The sequence below is a fragment of the Oryzias latipes genome, chromosome 21 (genome assembly GCF_053564925.1).
Source record: "Oryzias latipes strain Hd-rR chromosome 21, Olatipes_Hd-rR_3.1".
NCBI classification, from domain to species: domain Eukaryota; kingdom Metazoa; phylum Chordata; class Actinopteri; order Beloniformes; family Adrianichthyidae; genus Oryzias; species Oryzias latipes.
This window is the reverse complement of record NC_136257.1, coordinates 33,214,907-33,236,923: the sequence shown is the minus strand read 5'-3', so window position 1 is coordinate 33,236,923 and position 22,017 is coordinate 33,214,907. Positions and strand designations below refer to the sequence as shown.

At 41.3% G+C, this 22,017-nt stretch overlaps 1 protein-coding gene across 3 annotated transcripts in view; it reads left to right on the top strand.

The window, feature by feature from the left end:
* Positions 1 to 1,839: 1,839 nt before the first annotated feature.
* The window catches only part of thsd7ba (thrombospondin, type I, domain containing 7Ba), a 222,354-nt gene continuing 202,176 nt past the window's right edge, over positions 1,840 to 22,017 (top strand). Inside the window, exon 1 of one of the 3 annotated variants that reach the window (XM_078939216.1) lies at positions 1,840 to 2,146. The gene's annotated coding sequence lies outside the window, so the exon portion shown is untranslated. Of the gene's footprint in view, positions 2,147 to 10,260; positions 15,912 to 22,017 lie in introns of those variants that run through there. The other 2 variants (XM_023950471.2, XM_078939217.1) reach the window with 2 other exon arrangements.

Sequence of the window (22,017 nt, the reverse complement as noted above, 5' to 3'; positions counted from 1 at the left end):
TGACGTCTTATTCCTACCATGACAAAAGTGGACAAAGGTGGAAAGATTTCATGTAATCCATGGACACCAGTGAAGATCACAAATCATTGAAGAAAAAAGGTTCAGAGCACTGTCTAGTGGGTCTAGATGACCCAACTCCCAACGTTTAAGTGCCTAGGATAGCACAAGGGTTAAAACTTGACCCACAATAATGTTCACTATTTAAAATGGCTCTTAAAAAGGTTCCCATCTGTCAAACATACATCAACTCCTCCCCCTTGCAGAGAAGTGTACAACTTGGCCGTCAGCCTTGACACCCAATGAAGAGTTTCGCCCCATGCCTGCAGCCCAGCAGCAAAAGCAAGCCGCTCACTCCTCTTCAGATCATTTATGACGAGTCTAAAGAATAAAAAAAAAAAGGAACAAAAAGCTTTTATATCAGCATTTAACGCCAACATTCACCTCATTCTGGAATACGGCAGCATCATCTGGCCTGGCTCACACTTAACACGCTTAGAGAACCCCGAATGTGGCCACTGGTCGAACCCGAGTTACAGATACAGATTTGTCTGCAGCTTTAGCTTCAGATTATCCACATTTCTTAATCGTTTAAGGTCCCAACATTAGAATCCTGCCGAGTTTAATCTTACTTTTTTGAGGAACATGATGCCCAGCAAGACTGACTCCGTTTACCCTTTAGGCTGCTTTGGACTCCAGCTAACAACACGACAGGCTGTTTTATTTCATGTTTGCTCGTGTTTTACATTTGAATTTAGTGCATTTAGTCCAGTTTGTCCTTTACCAAATGCTTTGCTCTCTTCCTATCCTTACCTTGACTTTTTTTTTACTGCTGCCGCCTGCATTTTAAAATCGTATTTATCAAAGGTTTGTGAAAATTTCAAACAATGAATGACTGTTTTATTTTATTAAATGTTTTTAATTCATATTTTAGAATATATTCATTTTATTTTAATAATTTAGTCTATGATTTCACCTGATTAGTCTTTAATGATTTAATGATTAGTCTTGGGTTTCATCCTGTTGGCGAACATGTTTTAAAAAAAACACTCCATTGTGACCAGTGAATCCATTAGGTTTCACAGAAATAATTTCTTTTTTACTACTATACTTCTTCAACAGCCTCAAAACAGCAGTTGGGCAGGACAAAGTAAGGTTTAAAGCTCTGTTGGATCCACCCACCTGTTCCTGGTCAAATGTAAGCATCTATGAATCAAAACAGATATAAAAAAAAAATCCCCCTCACTTGTAACAAATTTGGAGGGAAAAAAGAAGCAATTACCTAAAAGTTCCTTAAAACTAACACGTACGTCTGTTTATTGTTGGCATTAAATCCAATTAACACTGAAGTCATTGAGAAATTTCTCCACTTTTGCAACCTGCCTCCAGTGGTCTTTTGAGGAACTGCAACACTTTGTATATAAATTAAGCACAGCAGGTGGGAGAGGGAACCTAGTTTAGTAACCTTAGTAAACTGGCTGTCGACTCAAAACATGTTTTTGGAAATTTGGTTAAAACTTACAAAAAAAAAATTTCCATTGTTATTTCAAACATGACGGCATCTGCAAAGCCTGCAGGAGAACCTTACAGAAATGTAAGAAACATTGGAAGTAAAAGCAGTTCTTGAGCTGGGAAACATTTGTGCTGGCACAGCATTATTGACAATAGACGATAAAAGGTGGTAGGTGGACGGGCGTGAGTGAAGAAAGTCTTGTGAAAGTGCTCGCTCGCTGAACTGAGGGGAAGCAAAAAGGACAAAAGGAGAGAAGGAGCCAGTGTGGGAACGCTGAATATGTAAGTATGAGCGTGGGTGCACCGAGCGTGTCTCCACATACATGTGCAGCGGGAACAGAAGGAAGGGGGTGTGTTCACTTGGAGACAGCAGGGATGGTTTATTAGGAGATCATGCCTCCTAGCCAATGGTCTTTAAGAGAGAGGCAGATGTCATTTGAATGAGATGTACCACCTCCCAGAGCCAGCACATCCCCTTCAGTGTTTCTCGGCGCTGTGCGAGAGCTCCACTTCCACTGCTCTCTTCTGTCTCCTCTCTGATTCCCTGTCCGTCCGTCCTCCTCTTCCTCTGCGATTCAGTTCCACAGGGAAGGATGGGATCTGTAACTCACACCAACCAGTTTCATTAACAGTCCAGGTAAGCCCTCATTTCTCTCATTTCTCCACTTTCCTCTGCGGCTCCTGAACACTGTAAAATCTTGAGTGCCTGCTTTCCAGTGAGCACAAATTGATTTCTCTGCATCTGTAGTTTCTCCTCGCTTGGCTTTGCCGTGATGAATTTTGCTGTGAAGCTCAGATTGTCTAAAGAGGAGCAGCAGGAGCCAAGTTGCTTCATGTCTTAGTGGGGCACTTTGATGAGCGCGGCTATTTCTAGTAAGTTGTGACATTAACAGCTTCAAGGAAGGTCCTCAGAAGAGCGAGCCTGAGATCAAGCGGAATTGTGGGAAACTACATCAAACAGGAAAGGAAAGGATGGGATGTTTGTGCTGCTTAGATGTTGATGTGGGGATTCTGTCTGTCTGTGCAGGAATGATGGATTTGGGACTCTCATCCTCCGAGCCTCTGTAAAGCCAGGCATCTGTGGCTTTATGACCGAATGGATTTTTTTTACTACGGACTTATTGACACAAGTTGTAAATCCGAGTGCATGCAGAGAAATAATGAGAAAAAGAGTAATTACATTCAGTCTGCTGTTGTGGGATGAGGGGTGTGTGTGGGGGGGACTACAGGTTATGTGCCTGTCACTGATGCTGTGAAAATAGTTGGCTTTTTAAACTGCAAGTTTGGCAAACGCAGATCAAATTCGCACTTCTTTTTCTTCTGGTCTCTTTTATTTATGAGAGGCACAAATCTCTAAAAGCTTCTCCTGCGCTCGGCTCTTAAAGAAGGGAAAAGGACCGAGCAATGCTACATCTGAAATTCAAAAGCACATTACTGTCACTTAGATCAGTCTCTTCAACTGATTTGAAGTAGCTTTATTAGGTATCCATCGCGACACTGATGGATGTCTCATTACTGCTGAGCAGAAAGGTGGTCCAAGCTGATAAGTAATCTTTGTGCTTCATCCTAGGCTAATATCTGGCAGACCAGTGCCCCGTTGGCCGTGTCGGTGGTATAAGACTGATCGTCATGCTGATGAATTTAAATCAAATGTGAAAACGGCTTTGAGCAAAGTTGGTTGGGCCTCATAAGTTACCCAGCTTATATTTCATTCATGACACCGTTTGCAGTCTTGGACTGTGGAGGGAGAAGAGAGAAATGGGTCTGTAATCTGAAAAGACGCAAGACATGAACACCAGGAGCTAAAACCGGGAAACTCTGAGCCTTTCTGCGGTTTTTATGCCGTTTACTGGGCATTTGAGACGACTCGCTACAGTCGAACATTGAAGGCACTCGTACACGTCAGATTAGACGTACATCAAGGTTTCAAAGGTCATATAGAATATCTAGAGCTGGAGGATTTGGCCAAAAAAAAGGAATCTCAGATTTTTTAAACTCCAAATTCTATTCCTGAATTTGTTTTGGTTTGGACTGCATGGTGGTGCAGTGGTTAGCGCTCCTGCCTCTGGTTCAAGTCCCGGCTGGGGGACCTGAACCAGAACACCAATGGAGGACCTTTCTGTGTGGAGTTTGCATGTTCCCCATGTGCATGCGTGTGTTTTCTCCAGCTTCCTCCCACCGTCCAAGAACATGCTTCACAGGCTCATTGGTTACTCTAAATTGTCCCTAGGTGGGAATGTGAGAGTGCGTGGGTTTGTGGTTGTGGCCCTGCGACAGACTGGCGACCTGCAGCCCGGTTATCCCGAAAGGGACAAAACGCGTTTAGAAAATGAATGAATATTTTCAGTTTTTTTCCTGCTTTTACTCTCTTGATGATGCAATATGTTTAACAATTTTTTAAATCTTTATTTTAACATCTCCTTTTGAAATTTGCTTGAACACAAAGTTTAGCTCAGTACAAGCTGTGAAAAAGTTTGCAGATCAATGCAGCAGATGTTTTGTGAGCTACCGCTAGCTTGAGCATCACATACGGAGAAATACTGGAACAGCAGAGCATTTTTGGGAGAAGCAGCCTTGAATTCAGAATTTGTTGTTTTGTGTTTTGACGCTTTGAGTTTGAAGTCACAACATCGGAGACCAAAATCCCATTTTTGAATTGTTCTGTTGCTGCTGTGAGTCCAACAGGTTTGTCCTCCAGTTCCGTCTGGATCCTGGTAAAAATCCTCACCCGTTCCGCTGCTTCATCAGCCTAAACTGTAGATACACGGAGGTAACTATGAAAGGTTAGTGGGGTGGGGGGCAGTTCTAAAGCGCCTCGTGGAAGTAGACCTCCTCTTTGCTTGCTGCTGTTTTCACATCTGCGCTTTGGAGAGACCGGCTGACTGACTTCACTCCGAGCAACGGAAGAGAGCAGAGAACTGGGAAAACAAAATCTCCATTTTCTCAAAAAGTAATCCGTTTAAAACACCAAATCCGAATCAATCGATTAATCGCCCAGCCCTAGTAAATTCTGACATGAAACAAAGTGCCATCTTAAAAAAAAATATACTGCCTCTGTGGTTAACTGAGCTCTCAGCCGGAGACCCACAAAATATCAACGTTTTGAGGAAATTAGAGTCACAGAAATCGGGAAGCCGGTGCTTTTTCTGTCCACTGAGGGTTCTGCGCTGACAGCTGCACTCCGTCTTCTTTTTTTCTGGTTGGCTGTGAGCTGCCCCAGGTGTGACAGGCAGCCGGAGTAATGGGGGACGTTTGACAGATGCATATTTCCAGCCTTGAGAGCTTCATATAAAGAAGATCGACGGCAGGGATTCGGGCTTAGCGTAGGACAAACTGTTGGGCTGTGAATCACCTCAATGAGCGCGCCGCCTCTCTGCCCGATTGATTTGTCACGTGAGGCTCACGACCCTTCCGACTCACTAATTGCAGCCTGGCTTGATTATTGATTGAAATTTGAGGGCAGTGTATTGGACTTGGGCTGAGTGTTACTCCCCTCCAGGGTTGTGGTCACATTACAAGTAATTTCAAACTAAAATTATGAATAATTGGAGATTTGATTTCAGGAAAATGGCCCTTTGACGGAGACGTTGGATGTGTGCGTGGTTTCTGCTGGTGGCATGAGGATGTTAGAGATTTCATGTACTACTTCCTCTTTTAAAGGCTTGTAATGGATCACAGTTGGTGCAGAATGCTTTCCAGTTGATGTGGCTTTTCCAGTTCTTAAAAATCCTGTCAAATGAAGGACTCTTTATCTTCAATGCAGGGTGGCCTGATCCTTGGTCCTGGAGATCCACCATCCTGCTTGGGATCCAGCTCTCCTTGTTCTACTTGCTGCTTGATTATCTGGATCAGGTGTGTTTATTCAGAGATTGAAATCACTGTTCAGCTAATCAGCAGTGAGCGAGAACGGCAAGAGTAGCTGGAAAACAGGCAGGGGGTTTGTTTTTGAGGAGGAGGAGGGCGGCTCTGCCCTGATTTAATGAAGATCCAGCTTCTCTTCAGACTTTCACTTTCCATTGATGCACAGCTCCCGGATGATGGATTAGCAAATGTCTTAGATTGCACTTGGACATCTGAAGTTGAAGTGATGTTGGATCATCTTCCATTCAGTCATCATCAACATTGGTCTGAACGGTTCAGCTTTCTGCAGAGTGGCAGGAGTTCATGAGAAAGTTACCTCTGAGTTGTGGGCGGGACTGTTGGTGCAAAGCAACTCCACCCACCTTCCCCTTCCCGTTGCTGAGAGCTTTCTGTTTACACACACTCTCGTGCTAGCTTACAGCCCATCACACCTCCAACCTAACATAAGTGGAGCAAAAAAATGTTGGGCAATATCGTAGTGACCCAGCCGTCCAGTTTAGATCCAGATTCCAGCTCAGACGAGGAAAACAAAGACGTTCATGGATCCATTTGTCTGACAGTGATGCATCAGAATGGAGCGGAGCAAGAAGCATGTAATTATAAGAAGCACAAATACTATTTTTTTTTCAAACATTTTATTTCCATTTGATCCTGATTCACAGCAGTTTAAATAGTCAGAAAATGCAAATTTAAGCTTAACTTTATTTAAGTCCTCCATCATGAAAAAAAAAGAGTAAAAACGCCAAAAACAAAATGTTTATCAGTTTTAATGTTTAAAACAACATACTGAACCGAGAGTCAAAATCATCTCCAAACTAAAATGCTGAGTGTAAATCCAGCACTACTCAAATTATTTTGGTTTTGAAGTAAACTAGAAAGTTGGTATTGAATTTTATTTTTTTTAATTCGTTTGATTTGGACAAAAACATTTTTCAGTAAATGGAGGAATTTAAATACAAATCTTTATTCTGTAAATGTTAATGCATGAAACTTTGACTTATAAAAAAGCTTGGTTTTGCATAAAATGGGTTATTTTTTTCTAATCTTCATTTTTTTCTACTAAGCAGAGAGAAAACCATAATTCTATGTGTTTCTTTTTTTACACCCAGTCCTTCCACGCATTGATGAATTACCAGGCTTGTAGCACATGGACAGAGTTTTTTGAAAACATTTCAGTTGCAGAATAAAGTTGAATCTAATCTAGTTGATTTGTATAAAGACTTTGTTTGCTTCGTACATTTAAATTTAAGATTTAAAAGGCAAAATGATTCCTGTTCCTTTAAAATGTGAAGCAGTGACGACTGTGAGCGGCTGTTCCTGCAGGCAGAGAGAATCATTTTTCAGAGCTTTTATGCCAAAAAAATAAAAACAGAAACGCTAATTAGCTAATGTATATTTTTGTACTGACAGGAATCTGTGGTCATGCGTATCACTGCCCCGATTATATAAAATGAAAGAGAGCAGCAATTTAGAATTTCACTGTCAGTGATGTGTCTTTGCTAACAAAATGAAATGCTTTGAAAAGCTTTCAAAGGCTCCTAATTATGCATATCATATTAATTTACAGAACTCCAAACCATGATTTTTGGACTAATATAGAATATTTATTGCTTTTTTTTTGTTCAAAAAATAAATTTAAATGAATCTGCCTGCATCTGTGCCCCCCCCCCTCACCTTTTTATGGCCAATTTTCTTCTTTACTAATTATTCTTGGAATGCATCATAGAAAGTAAAGATTTTTAAAACAGAAAACATGTCTGAATCCATCTAAATTACCAAAAACTATGCTCATTACTTTCCAGAGGCAAAAGCAAGTCATGTTTTTGGTCTAGGGGTACCTTGAGGGGCATAACATAAAAGTAACGTTTTGGCCACCAAATGTAAATGAACAAAAACGCCAAACAAATATCTCGCTTATGCCTCTGGGCGTCGGGGGGGCCCCTGTAGGGGGGCCTTCTCTGTACCTGGCTGGTTGGGTGGGCGGTCCCCTCCTCCCCCCCTCCCAGGCTGCCTGGGTCCGGATGCTGGGGGGTCTCCTGGCCTGGGGGTCCGTCCTCCCCTCTCCTGGTCTGGCTGGGTAGGATCTGGCTCCCTTTATGAACACACGGTTCACTTCGGCAGCATGCATGTATCTCCACCCCCACGTGCACGTGCACACATGCACACTGCTCCGTGTCTGCTTCATCTCTCCTCCTTACCCACAGTGTATTGATGGACATATATTTTCCACTCATCTTGGTGTCAGATTTTCACCTTTGATGTAATATTTGTCTTTCCAGCAGATCTGGTATAATTGTTACAGCTTAAAATAATAACTTATTCAAATCAGTGCTTGTATCCCCCACCTTTCCTTTTACTCTCTTCCACCCCACCCCCCACACATTCTTCCCCTCTCCCTCCCCACACACACAAATTGTAACAAATAAAAAAATAATACAACAAAAAGGGGTTAATACAAATCTACACTCTGGCTTCTGAAGTTCTATAACCTCTTTTTGTGAAAGTAAAACCTGTCCAAGGCTTTCAGCTCTAATCTGTTTGCTCTGCTGATGGACAGAACAAGTTAAAAGGAAAGAAAAAAAACAAAAACGCCAACCGAATGTCTCCATGCAAATGACAGTTTTATTTACAAATTAATAAACTATAACTTAAGGTGAAGCTAAAAGGCTTCAGGGTGAGCCAAGGCCAAAATTATAAACAAAACCAAAACTTATCTAAGCCCGGAAAACGTCTAACCTGATTTTACAAAATAGGGAAATCAAAGACAAACACTAACCTCCCTGGACGAACATAAACAGTAGAAAACTCATACTAAAGAAAATGGCAGTTCACCCCTACAGCATCACTTAAACACAACTATAACAAAACAATTACAAAGTGCAACACAAACTGAAACAAATGGAGAAGAGCAGCAAACTGCAGTGGAGACCGGTTGCAGCCAAGCTCCCTTCTTCCAGGCTGGAGGTCCACATGGTGCTTCTAAAGTCTGCATCCATCAGCTTGGGTCCAAATGGAGGCCACACGCTTTCCAGCACCACACCTGAAAATATTCAGACAAAAACACACAAAGATACACAGAAGTCCCACTCTGATACAAATATGCAAACACAGAATAAACCAAATGCGGCCACAGTCGTAACATGTTTGTGAATCTCTCTGAATGAACGATGGGAGCGAGGCTCCAACAGGCTGCTGAGTCAGAACTTGAAGTTGCAGAAAGTTTCCATGGCTGGAAGGTTCAGCTGAGGCTGGAGGAGTTGGAGGAAAAATGATGTTGCTTCATCTACAGACTCGGGCAACAGATCATGAATCTTTATCCAGTCGGCCCCGCTTGGAGCTTCTGAAATGTTTTTGTAAGGAAGGAGGACCGTAAAAATCCAAAATGAAAACTGGGAAATTGAGAACATGGATCGCAATCATTCACCTGCTGTAACGGACATGGATGAGGTGACTCCGATTATCCAGAAGAGTTTGAAAATTAGGCGAGAAACTCTGAATTCTATCTAAAATATCTACATTAAACATTTCAGCAGGCTTCCTCTAAGTGAATGAATGTGTTTTAAACTATGTCAAATTTTTCATATTTCCGCTTCAAAGAAAAAAAAATACGGAGCCGTGTTCATAATAAAAAAATTAAAAAATGACCAATGAAATGCAATCACACAATCATAAATCATAGATATATATAAAAAGATCATGACTTTGTGGGACAGATTTTAAATTACTCAACATTATTAAATTTCACCATTTCATGATCTTTTTATATATTTATGAGTGATTTATTGGTTGATTGTGATTGCACATATTTATTGTTTTTTAACTATGAACAATTTGGGGCTCCATTAAAAAAACACATTTGTAACTTCTGGAAAATCCTACATTCATGAATAATAACTATAGCTTTCAAATGATTTGCATAATTCCTATACAACATGCTTCAGGATTAGCTAAACCTGAAGAATTCCTGAACAAACTCTGTCATCGCCTTCTTTTCACAAAACATCAGCTCTGACAGAAAGTAATGACGTAAGAGTTGACTTTTCTTTTTCAGTCCTTCTTGAAAAGAAATAAAAATGTAACTTGGTCACAGCTTTTTTTTTTTTTTTTTTATATTTCCTCCCTGTAGCTTAAATTCAGCTTAATCCACTTAAATAGAAGAAATCCTCCTCCTGCTCAGTGGAAACCTCATTTAGCATGCATTGTCACTGGCGCGGTTGGAGGCTATGATTTTCTGCTCTTATCCCCACACATCAGTCTGAGCCAGGCCAGGATGGAGGCTGTCGTTTGGGCCGGAGGATCTCAATGCGTCACATTGGAAACCAGAACACAAGACGCTTCCTTTTCTGGCCCTGCTGAATTTGCTGACCCTCCAACACCCCGAGAGTTTTCAATTACAATACCCCCCCCCCCCAACCCGCACCCCACTTAGAATACAGATGTGACTGCGTGTTTATTCCTTATCTCAAGAGGCTTTGTCAAGTAGGTCTTTGTCTGTTGGTCTTTCTCGACAAGCCACCCAGGTTATTCGTTGTTGTCGAGCCGCTTCATGAAGCCACACGGATTCTGGCAGCGAACGCTGGCCTTTAAACCATCCACTTCCACAAGCATGTAGAATTATCCTCACCTCGACCCCACCCATGTCATTTCAATGCAGCAGGACGCCTGCCCTAGCCGTTCCGCTTAATATTCCCTCAGACTCTGTAAGTTTGGTTTACTTTCACACACGTGCCTCTCAGCAGAGAACCCAAGAAAGACTAAGGGAACTGGAAAAAGGACGCAGTTCTGACAGATGCCCACTAGGGGGGGTGCAGCTTCCCAGAACTAGCTTCAAACTGGAGTAGAAGAAGAAAGTAAAAAATAAACTAACCCTTGTGCTATCTTGGATGACCCCCCCTTCCATTGACGTGTTCTCCCTACCATGACAAAGGTGGATAAAGGTGGAAAGATTTAATGTAATCCATGGACACCAGTGAAGATCACAAATCATTGAAGAAAAAAGGTTCAGAGCACTGTCTAGTGCAGAGGTGGGCACTGAGGGCCGCAGTCCTGCATGTTTTCCAGCATACCCTGCTCTGGCATGTTCTGATTGGCTGGACACACCTGAACCAGGTAATCAGCCATGAGTAGGGCAAGATTATTGGCTGGACACACCTGAACCAGGTAATCAGCCATGAGTAGGGCAAGAGTATCTGGAAATCATGCAGACACACCGGCCCTCGAGGCCTGGAATTGCCCACCCCTGGTCTAGTGGGTCTAGATGACCCACCTCCCAATGTTAAAGTGCCTAGGATAGAACAAGGGGTTAAATTGGCAAATTATACAACAGAGTATTAATGACTTCTATTGGGAAAAGGAAAAAAAAACAGCAATTTTCGTCTAATTTACGTTAAAAGTCTATTAAAAACTCAATCTGATGAGAATTGTTTTTTTTTTCTTTACATGTGTTTATGGCATTTTTCTGATGAGGACATCATAATGAAAATTAAGCTTAAAACTGCATTTCTAAGTATTTCTTCATTGAAATTATTTTGAATCAAGACCAGACAAAAACATGCAGATGGAAAAAACCCTCATATTTGTGATGTGGAAAATATGCTTAGCTGGCCACGAGCTCCCTGCTCCGCTCCATTCTGATCGTCCACCTGCAGACAAACAGGTCCACGAACGTCTTTGTTTTCTTCGTCTGAGCTAGAATCTGGATCTAAACTGTACGGCTGGGTAGGTCTGATATTGCTGCCGTATTGGTCGCACCGGTTAAATTCAGGGTGCTGTAAGCCAGCAGTAAAGCGTGTAATCAGCTCTCAGTCTTGGGTGATAATTTTATGACTTTGTTCTGATCGACTCCTTTTTCTTTTTTTGTTTGCCAACATACTCTGTTCTATATTGCTGTTTTAAAAAAAGTGTATTTTTTTTTTCTTTCAGAATAAAATGTACTGGTGCATGCACCATGATCAGTAGGGTGCCATAAGTAATTTAAAAGTACAAGACTCTTTGTTTGGAGTAACTGAACTGAGTCTGTCAGATAAAATCCCTTTAATCCAGTTTGATATGCTTTCTTTAATCCCAATTACACATTCAAGCCTCTTTACTGTGATCAGTTGCTCTACATGCTAAAAGGGGACTAAGGCGTTGAATCATTTCATCGATTAATGTGAATTTGTTGTTTTAGACTATTCATTTTTGGGAAAATCAAGAGTTTATTTTTCCCAGCTCTCTCTTCTGTTGTTTAAGGCAGAATTAGGTTAAAAAAGTGCTTTTTCTGTCAATCTGCTCCCCTTTAGTAAATCTGACCTTGTTTTCTCAGCAGCTTTGAATCTTTCCAGTTGGTTCAGATACAGGTGACTCACTGAAACCCCTCTTCTCATGGGGGAGTTTTTCAGCAAGAAAACAGAAACGACTCGTTTGGGATTGAAAATGAAATATTTCATAGACGGCGTGAAAACACCAAAAGCAGAGAAAAAAGATTGATCAGAAATCAATTCAGGAGTTCCTTTGAAAATAAAAATGGAATAATTTGGTTGGTAGATTTAATTTTAATCTATCAGTCAACTTGTCTGGTGAGTCAAAAATGGGATTTTGGTCTCAGAGGTTGTGAAATTCGTTTCAAGGCTGTTGCTACCAAGAATGCTCTGCCGAGTGCGTTCTAGTATTTCTCTTTATGAGATGCTCAAGCTAGCGGTAGCTCACAAAACATCTGCTGCATTGAGCCATAAACCATTTTACAGCCTGTACTTAGCGGAACTTTGTGTTCAAGCCAATTTCCAAAGGAGATGTTAAAATGGTTTTTGTTAAATATCAGGCGGCAAGTGGCTCAGGCGGTAGAGCAGGTCGTCCAGTAAGGGTTGGCGGTTCGATCCCCGCTCTCCCCAGCCAGCTGACGTCCCCAGAGCGCGGCTCGTCTGTAGTTCACCGCTCCCCCCAGGGGATGGGTCAAATGCGGAGAACAATTTCACTTCCATTATTTTTCATTTTTGTTAAAGAAAGTGAAAGCAGGGAGAGAAAAAATCAAATTCCGAATGAAAACAATCTGAGATTGCACTTTTTTGCCCATATCATCCAGTTCTAAAGGGAACTTGGCACTAACGGTAGACTAAATCTATGGAACAGAACATATTGGTGTAAGTTAAGGTTGAAACAACTTCTACACAAGCGGCTTTACCAACATCGCAGAGCCAACCCAAGTGGACCTGAGTCTGCAGTGCATCTCCACCTGAAGGCCACAAACCACTCATTCGAGGACAGTGAAGTCCGAATTCTAGCCAGAGAGAAAGGATGGTTTGAGCGAGGAGTGAAAGAAGCCATCTTTGTCAAGAAGGATAAACCTTCTCTTAATAAGAATGGTGGTCTCGGGTTTATTCTTCCATCCATCTACGGCAGTGTTTTGAAACCTAAACAAACCAAACCAGTTCCACCTGAGTCGTTAACCGCTGAAAGAGAGGACCATTTGGAGAGCGAGTCACTGGCTCTCCAACCCCCAGCTGAGGACAAAGGACTGTTAACGACCCGAAACCATGTAGGCTAAGTGGACAATACCTCCAGTTTCAGGTCTGACTCCTCCCCCATATATATACCAGCTCTTAGACCAGCTAATTCAGAATTGACAAAGCCTCTTGGATAAGAGGCGAAACGTCTTCTAACTTTAAAAACCAAGTCCAGATGACATCCCCTAAACCTACTACAATGGAACCAACCTGGAAGAATGAGAGTCTTCATAGACATAGTTTGATTTTACAATTTCATTTTTGAAGCAGTGTTTACTCATCAGTCAGCCGCTGAATTTCAAGGGAACCATTTAATAACATCAAAATAAGAAGGAAGAACGCTCCTTCTTGTTTCCATGTCGATGGACAGACCGACAGATTGGGTTAGACAGGAACCTCTGTGGACCGTCATGTTTGCAGATGACATTGTGATCTGTAGTGAGATCAGGGAGCAGGTGGAGGGACCTCTTGAGAGGTGGAGGTTTTCCCTGGAAAGGAGAGGAAGGAAGGTCGGGACAGAGTGTCGGTGTGTAAATGAGAGGAACTCCAGAGGTTGCAGGGGCAGAGGAGAAGGTGGAGGACTTCAAGTAGTTGTGGTCAACAGTCCAGAACAGAGTGTGGGAAAGAGGTGGAGAGGTGCGTGCAAGTAGGCTGGAACGGGTGGTGGAAGGTTTCAGCTGTGATGTGTTACAAAAGCGTGTAGGAAGAATGAAAGGAAAGGTGTAGCAGACTGCGGTGAGAAGAGCCATGTTGTTGGTTCAGAGACAGGAGGAAGGGCTGGAGGCAGCAGAGATAAAAGTGATCAAAAGAAAGATGGCATTGCTCTTTCTCTTCTGTGTCAATGATCGTTCATAATGCTTGTAACAAAAAAAAGAAAAAATACATGTCATCCAAACTGAGTTTTTCATTTTTTTAAATAAATGAATGGGATTCTTTTTGTCAGCCTCCTTCAAGTAGATCTTGAAATAAGAATCTTTAAAACTAAGGGTTGGTAGTGTTGTTTAGTTACTTCTTAATATTTCTTTGTTATAATGTCAGAGAGCTTCTGTTGCCCTGGTAGTGAAGAATACAATGATCAGCTAGTTTCTTCGTATTTGGTTGCCTAAAAAGCATCTTTATTGGAGTTTTTACATTCTTCTTGTGTCTTTAAAGTGTCTGCAGTAATTACACCTAATGAAAAGAGTTTCTTTTTAAACCTGAAGTGAGTACATGACCTCTGCTGAAAACATGCAGTTCCTACCTTCTGCTCTAATGAAAATTGGATGTGATAGCACTTTGATAGTCAGGGTTAGTGTCCCCTTTGAATTCAAACACATGTTTGTGTCTTATGGAAGCTCAGAGAGATGATGTTACAAGTAATGAATGATAAGTGAAGGCACCGTTACTCAGGACTGTAGTGTGGAGGTCAAATGGATCCCAAAGCTGCTGCTGGTTCACCCCACTGTCTTCATTCTGAGAGTTCACACCGGATCATGGGTGGATCCCAGGACCACAGCCTCATGCTGGTTGTAGAAAGCCAGTATATTAACTGAAGATAAGATTTAGACTGAATCAAAGCTGGACAACTGGTTCTTTGCGGAGAATATATTCGTATTACAGTTCCTCCCCTCTGTGTTTGCAGTGTGAAGTCGACTGCCAAACACGGAGGAGGAAATGTAATAGTACGGGGCTGTTTTGACGAATTCAGGGTGGATGACTTGTACAGAGTCAGAGGTATCTTCAAAAAGGTCCTCCTGCTTGGAATTTTTTTTTTTGGTCAGAGGTTCAACCAAGAACAAGAAACTGACCCAAACCACAAAAAAACCGAACCGCTAGAGCACCCAAAGGGTCAACTTGAAAACATGGAGGTGTCAGAACTGTCTCCAGACATGAACCCCATTGAGCTGGTTGGACCAGAACTGGACCAGAACTGGACCAGAGGCAGAGCTAGAATACTAAATATGTAGGGGTGGGAGCGGAGCAGAAGACCTTAGAAATGTGGCAAATGATAACAGCAGAGTGGAAGCCCATTAAAATGAGAGAAACAAACATTACATTTAATTTTAAAGTGGGGCCAAATTATTTATTACTATAAAAATGCTTGTATTGATGATCTCTTGATCTTTTCAATAATTCACACAAGTATTGATTCCAAAATTGGGGGGCAAAGCTTTTTGCCAGGGGACAGCTGCCCCCTTTGCCCCCCATAGCTCAGCCCCTGCATTGGACACAAGATTAAAAGCAAAGAACAAAAGCCAAACACTTCAGGACAGTTCTACAGAAAAATTGGAAATAGTTTTTTTAGTCCTCTAAAGCTTTTGACTGTCAGTATCAAGTATTTCTGAAATTTGAAAAACAATTGAATTGCCGTAGAAAACAAATGGTTATCTATCCCCGACAGAAAAATATAAAGAATAAAAAAAGAATTTAGGAAAGACAACACTTTGATGCAATGCATTTATTGTATCATCTGCATAGTTTTTACACTGCGGTTACTGGCGTTTCTCCTACGATCCCTCAATGGGATTAGCCTGATGCAGTTGACTATTGAAATAAGGGGTTGCTCTTGATATTTGGCAAGCAGCGCTTTGTATTTTCTTTTATTCATAACTACTAAACAAGCTGAAGAGGCTAGATTGGGCCAATTTGCAGCGCCTGTGTTGCATTTATCTAGTGTTGCCTAATTACCGGTAACATTTCTGTCATTTTAGATAAACACTCCCACACATGTAATTTCCTTAAAATCCTGCATTTATGTTGGCTTTTCAAAACATAAATCCTATACTGTGAGTGGAAGGATAAGGAAACCTCACTTTCAGTTATAGAAAAGTAAAAAAAGTCCATTAAATTGTGTGTGTGCACGCGTAGGTGTGGAAGCCCATGGCCCTGATCTGCGGATGCTGGTAATCCACTGATGTAGTGTTCCCTTATCTTTCTCCCTGAGTATTCTGCTGCAGGCTTCCTCCTCCCTGCAGCTTCGCTCCGTCTCCGCTCTTTCTACTCACGGCTGACTCATCTCAGGAACTCAAGAATTTCACACTCTCGATAAGACGTTGTAGCCGACAGTTTGGCGGAGCCGCAGTGAGTGTCTTCGAAGCAATGTGAATTGGCATCTCAACATTGTGGTTTGTCATTTTCAAACGCTTGCAGAAAAAAACATGAAAAGGGAATGTAAAATTTCTAATGGAAGTTGAAACCAGCATCAAAAAGTCTGTCCAGGATGTGCTTTTTAAGCGTAATTCATATCTGTCGCCACGGGCAGGTGAGGTCAAAGAGGGGCGCGCGCAGCTGCATCAAAGACAATGAAATTACAGCTCATGATGCCAAATCTTGCATGGAGTCATGCCAACATCACATAAACATTTTGCTTCTGCTCTTAAACAGCCCGCTGCTTTTGCTTACAGCTGTTTTCTATTTATTCCTGTTTGGCTGTTGTGTGGATGAGCTGCTGCACAGATCAATTCTTATCGATCACATTTCACCCCCGTGCCCTGACACCCAAGGCGCCAGAATCTGTCTTTTCTGTGACGGCTCTTTGCTCTCCGCAGCAGATGCCTGTTTCAAAAGGCTGCCTGTTGATCTTCTTTGCTCTTTACAGGAAAATATCCTGTGATTCATAATTTCATAATGCTGATACCTGAAGCCACAGGCTCGAGGTGGTTGTTGCTTTCGTCCTCTTTTTTTCTTTCCCCATCTGCAGCACTACTGCAGACACTTCTCTGCTTTTAATTAGACTGCATCTAAACAAACAAGGAGATAATGGCTGGCAGAGCTCATTTGGGCGAAATATGAATTCTGAATAACAGAGAATGTCTTCTTAAGATTGCAAGGCCACACTGATGCCACACACTACCTCACAACAAGGCAGCTTGAGATTTCAGGGTTTTATTTCTGAAATGTTTCACAGCACTGAGATGTTTATCCTGAACGGTTTCAGCTTAAATCAAACATTCTGGCTTTTGTACAGTAAACTGTGTATAAAAAGAAAAAAAGTATAATCCATGTTTTACATCATTAACAATCATTTCAAACACCCGTCACTCTTGGTGTTCCAAAGAGGAAGAACCCGCTGGTTCCAAGAAACCAAAACCCTGTAGACTTCTGTAGAGAAGTGAAGAGCAATTACTCAGTCATTCAACTGTCAGAATAACCATTCTTGCTCAGATACCTTTTTTTAAAGGCCAACTCAGAGGAAAATTGTGTTTTAGGGGGTTTCTAACATATTCTTGTAGCCTTTTTTTCTGATGATGAAGCACATGTGTAAAGAAAATTTAGCTTAAAATTACACAGGAGTATTGTTTTTATTCAAGTTGTGAATCAGGAGCAGATGAAAAAATGCCATTTGGAAAAAAATCCTTTTGGTGACGTAGAAAAGATGTACTAGAAAATGACAGTTTTTAAAAATGTTTGGCCTGCAATAGACCCGATGGGAACACTTTTAAAATAGATCAAAAGATGATCAGGATTGTGCTTAAACATGTTCTTGCAAATCCGTTTTTTCCATTATATATATTTTTCTGTAGTGCAAGTTATTCAAGTTAAAAACTGACCAATCAGATCCCTCAATAAAAGTAGGTGGAGCCTGCTGGCCCCCACGTCCAACATTCAAAATGTTAAGGTTTTGGTGCGACCCGCTTTTAAATGGTGGGGGTGTGGCTTTCTAACAAGCTCACTCACGGCTGGTTAGAGTGGTTGCCAAAAATGACTAAACAATTTCTGGTTCAAACATGGCGGAGTCCATATTTAAAAAAGGCAACTGAATTGACTTAGTTTCATTGGATTTTTATGGGAACATCCCTCTTACTGAGTCCAGTTCTCATACAGAAACAGTGATTTCAACTCATGTCACATAACGAGCGCCAGTCATTTTGGCCTGAAGATGTATAGAAACCACAGAACTCCACGGCTCCATGGAGACCAATGAGAATTTATTTAAATATCATTTTTAACAAATCTGGGTTACTCAAGAGCTACTTTGTGAAATAAATTCTCACTTTTCGAATGGGAACCATGCAGTCAAAGGTATTATGTCTGCAGTCTGAGGGCAAACCTCAATACATTTTATGGAAATGAGAGGATTAAGCCTCCTTTTCCTATAAACATGGAGCACTGTCAATCTCTTTTTAAATGTTTCTTTTTATAACCCTGTTGATAATATCATATTTAAAATGCTAATATAAAAGCACACTTTTGGCCATCTATCCAGCAGTTGTATTTATGTATTATTTATGTTTGCATCACCCTAAAGGAAGGTGAAAAACTGATCAGCATGTCTAGAGCTCCTGTAGATGTAGTTTCAGTTGTGATGTTTGTGGCTCTCAAAAGTGTTGTTTTTCCTGACATAGTTTCATATTGATCACCAGAGAGCGCACACTCGTTTGCAGGCAGGACATGTTATATGTTTGTGCATTAAAATCCCTCCGCTTGCAACATTCTTTGAGCTTTATGTTGGTAATAACACCTGCACTTACTGCTGTTATATAAAAGATGGACGATCAATAACAAATGAAAATGTAGGGAAAAAAAAATCAAAGAAGAAACGTGTCTGATTCACTGTTAAACGTACATGTTTCATGTTCACACTGAATAGCAATAATTATGAAACATCATTTTTAATATTATCACCTAACTTTTCTGCCTCATTTCTGTAAAGTTTTGTTTGTTGCCTTTTTTCGCCCTGCATCAAATCTTTAACAGAGTGTGACCAAAACACAACGTTAAAAGTAAAAGATAACTGGGGAAAAGAATTAAGCATCAAGTACATACATATGGCGTCTTACAGACTAAGACTGCTAGAGGCACAACTACACCGAAAGTGGAAAAAATGGACACTGTACAACAAATAGACCCACGAAGCACCAACAATCGACCTGTTTTGATTTTGGTTTGTGTTTTGTTGTCGTGTAACAAAAACTAATAAAACTAAAGTTTAAAAAATGAAACCAGCTATCGAGCATCAACCTGATGTCTGAAGTCGTCATCTGCTACATCGCCTTTTCCTAGAACTAAATTTACATTAAAAATTAAATATCAGGATTAATTTTGTAGCATAATTAGAGATGAAGCTAAAAATCGCTCTACAAAGTCAAAAATCCTGCTGCATAATAACATTTATTTAATTTTATGTGTTCATCATTGAGGACATGAGGTTGTTGTGGTTATTAAACACAAACTAATGTGCAGGAATTCTGGAGACTCCAACAACTGAAGCCATAGTCCCATCCACCTGTACGGGGGTTGATCTCTGCAGGTTGTCTGGGCCCGTGGAGGGTCCCAGAAACCATCTAGGGGTTTGTTGAAAATAGTACGTACCGTTGCCATGCATGGAGTGATTGTAAAAGCATTCATAAGGCTAATTTCAAAGGCAAAGGCATGAACTATAAAACAGTACTGGAATGAGGGAGTGTAATGTCATCTATAGAAGATGGTTTATTCCGGCTCCAACCACATAAAGTCAATTATTTTTTTCACGTTACACACACCGCCATGTTGGAGCCAGACCATGTCAGTAAACAATGATTAGTATGAGTCATCGTTTCTGTGGCAATCACTGGCCAATCAGGAGTTGGCATGTTGGAAATCCACGCCCCTACCACTGAAAGCAGGCGGCACAAAATCTGTCAAAGGTTTTGTATGTTTGATGTTGGGGCCAGCAGGCTCCACCTACTTTTATTGAGGCATCTGATGAGTCAACTTTTAACTCGAGTAACTGCAGCTCATCTACTTACCCCCCTGTTCACTACCACCTGTCGCCCACAGCATGCCCGTAAAATAAAATGTGCATGAACATTTTCCCTCCACGGGTTTTGTCTCTGTCTTAGGCATCTGGCATCATGAGCTGTTTTCGCTGACATTTTAATTTTTGTTTATATAAGGGAGCTAACGTACAGTACTGAACATCTCGACACTCATTTTCTTGGGTACATATGTTGTAAAAATCCTTTTTTAGTTGTCTAAGCCTCTGTTAACTCCATCAAGATGGTTTTTGTTTGGTAAAATCTTGTGATTTGAAAAAGAAACCAGTCTGACGTGCTCCATACATGTTTACATAATCCCCTTTGCAGGTTGCTTCCTTTTAAATCCTGCAGCCTGATGTGTGAAAAGAAGTGTTGTCTGTGAGTGTGTCAGAGCTGTCAGTCATCTCTCCGTCACGTCATGAAAAGGCAAAAATCTGTGCGCCATCTTTTCAGCTTTAATTTGTAAACGTGCTTCCAAAAAGGCCTCAAGGTGGAGAAGCTATCAGATCTGCTTTGTTACCAGGTTTTAAAAGAGCAGGTGAACACCAAAAAAGCCGGTCTGTTAGACGTTCATAAACACGCTGTTGCATTTGTTAGTTTATACCTGTAAGTGAGTCAAAAAGAAAACATGTTTGTGAATTAAGTTCTCCCAGTAAGAGCTCAGAAGGTCAGAGGTCATTTAGGCTCAGGATTCATGCCTAAAATATAAATGCAAGGTAACGATCAAAAACTGGTTGTTTGAGATGATCAGTTTACAGTTGATGGTTCCATGGGTTAAAGATGTAGACGTAGATGTAGATGTAGACTTGCTTGAATAGAAAAGCTGTGAATAAAGAAGGCTTTGGATTCTTTTGGTGTAAACTTTGGTTCTGAACTTCCTCAAATTTCAAAATTCACAAAATGAACAAAGAGGCAATAATGATTCAGCATCAGGACCAAAATATTTATTGATTCTTGGCTTTTTAAGTAAACAAATGAAAAGAAAAGAAAAAAACAAAAGAAGGCCTCTGGTTCAAGTCCCGGCTGGGGGACCTGAAACAGAACATCAATGGGGGACCTTTCTGTGTGGAGTTTGTATGTTCTCCCTGTACATGCGTGGGTTCTCTCCGGGGTCTCCGGCTTCCTCCCACCGTCCAAAAACATGCTTCATAGGTTAGTTGGTTAATCTAAATTGTCCATTAGGTGTGAGGGTGAGAGTGAATGGATGTGTGATTCAGGACATTCTACCCTGCGACAGACTGGCGAACTATCCAGGGTGTCCCCTACCTTCGCCCACAAGTGGCTGGGATAGGCTCCAGCAGCCCCGTGACCCCGAAAGGGAAAAACAGAATAGAAAATGAATGAATGAAATGATAATTATTTTGTTTTTTGTTTCTCTTCTGTTAACTAGAAATAAGAACGTTCTTTTTCCTCCGGTGACTTCCCATTCATTCATTATTTATGTGAGCATTCAGCATGTATCCATCCAAAGCCATAGTCGCATGCACTAGTATGTGAGGGATGCTGTGGGTTTTTGGGTTGTCTGGGTCCATGGAGGTTTGCAGAGAGGAGCAGCTGCATCTTAAAGGGAGTGCAGGGGTGTCTGCACCTCAAGGGACGTCATAACAATGGAACGTACCATTGTCATGCCTGTTCTAAGTGGATCGTGAAGTGGTTGTGAGGATAATGGAAGTTACACGCATTTATGACGTAGAGGTGATGCTGTCGTGCGGCGTTCTTGCACCATACTGACGTACTTGCTGACAACTGCAAGTACGTGCAAATACTGCACGCATGAGGTGTGCACGTGATACGCGAGTTCCCGGTGGACGCCCATTGGATGTCCACACAAACTGCCCTCTGGCTAATTTCCTCATTTGTAACAGTCAGGCTGCAGCAAGGAGCGCGCACGTATCACATGACCATCACCATACGGCCTCCTCGCACGATGCACCGGATATGGATAAAAACAAAAAAAACAACATGCCTGCATCTCCCCTACTTTCCCCTCACGTGTTGTGTTCACTGTCGTCTGCAGTAAGCCCGTAAAACGGGGTGTCAAACTCATTTTCACTGAGGGCCACATCAGCATAGTGGCTGTCCTCAAAGGGCCAGATATAACTTATACATGTAACTAAATGTAATGGAAAATAAATGTAACTACTCCTTAATGTTAGATAACTCATTATTTATTTACATTAACTTTTTAAAGTGACAATTCCAGTTGCACAAAAAACATATGTTTGCTTGTTACTTTAGCATAAATCCTTTTAAATTTGATCAGGTTAGGTTATATAGACAGTGTTTTAGTCCTAATGTATAGTTGTCCAATCCGACATATAAAGTCCAATTACCCCTAGATATGAATAAATACACATCAATTTTTTATTTATTTTAAGAAATTAAAAACCTTTATGCTCCCGCGGGCCACATAAAATGACATGGAGGGCCACATTTGGCCCCCGGGTTTC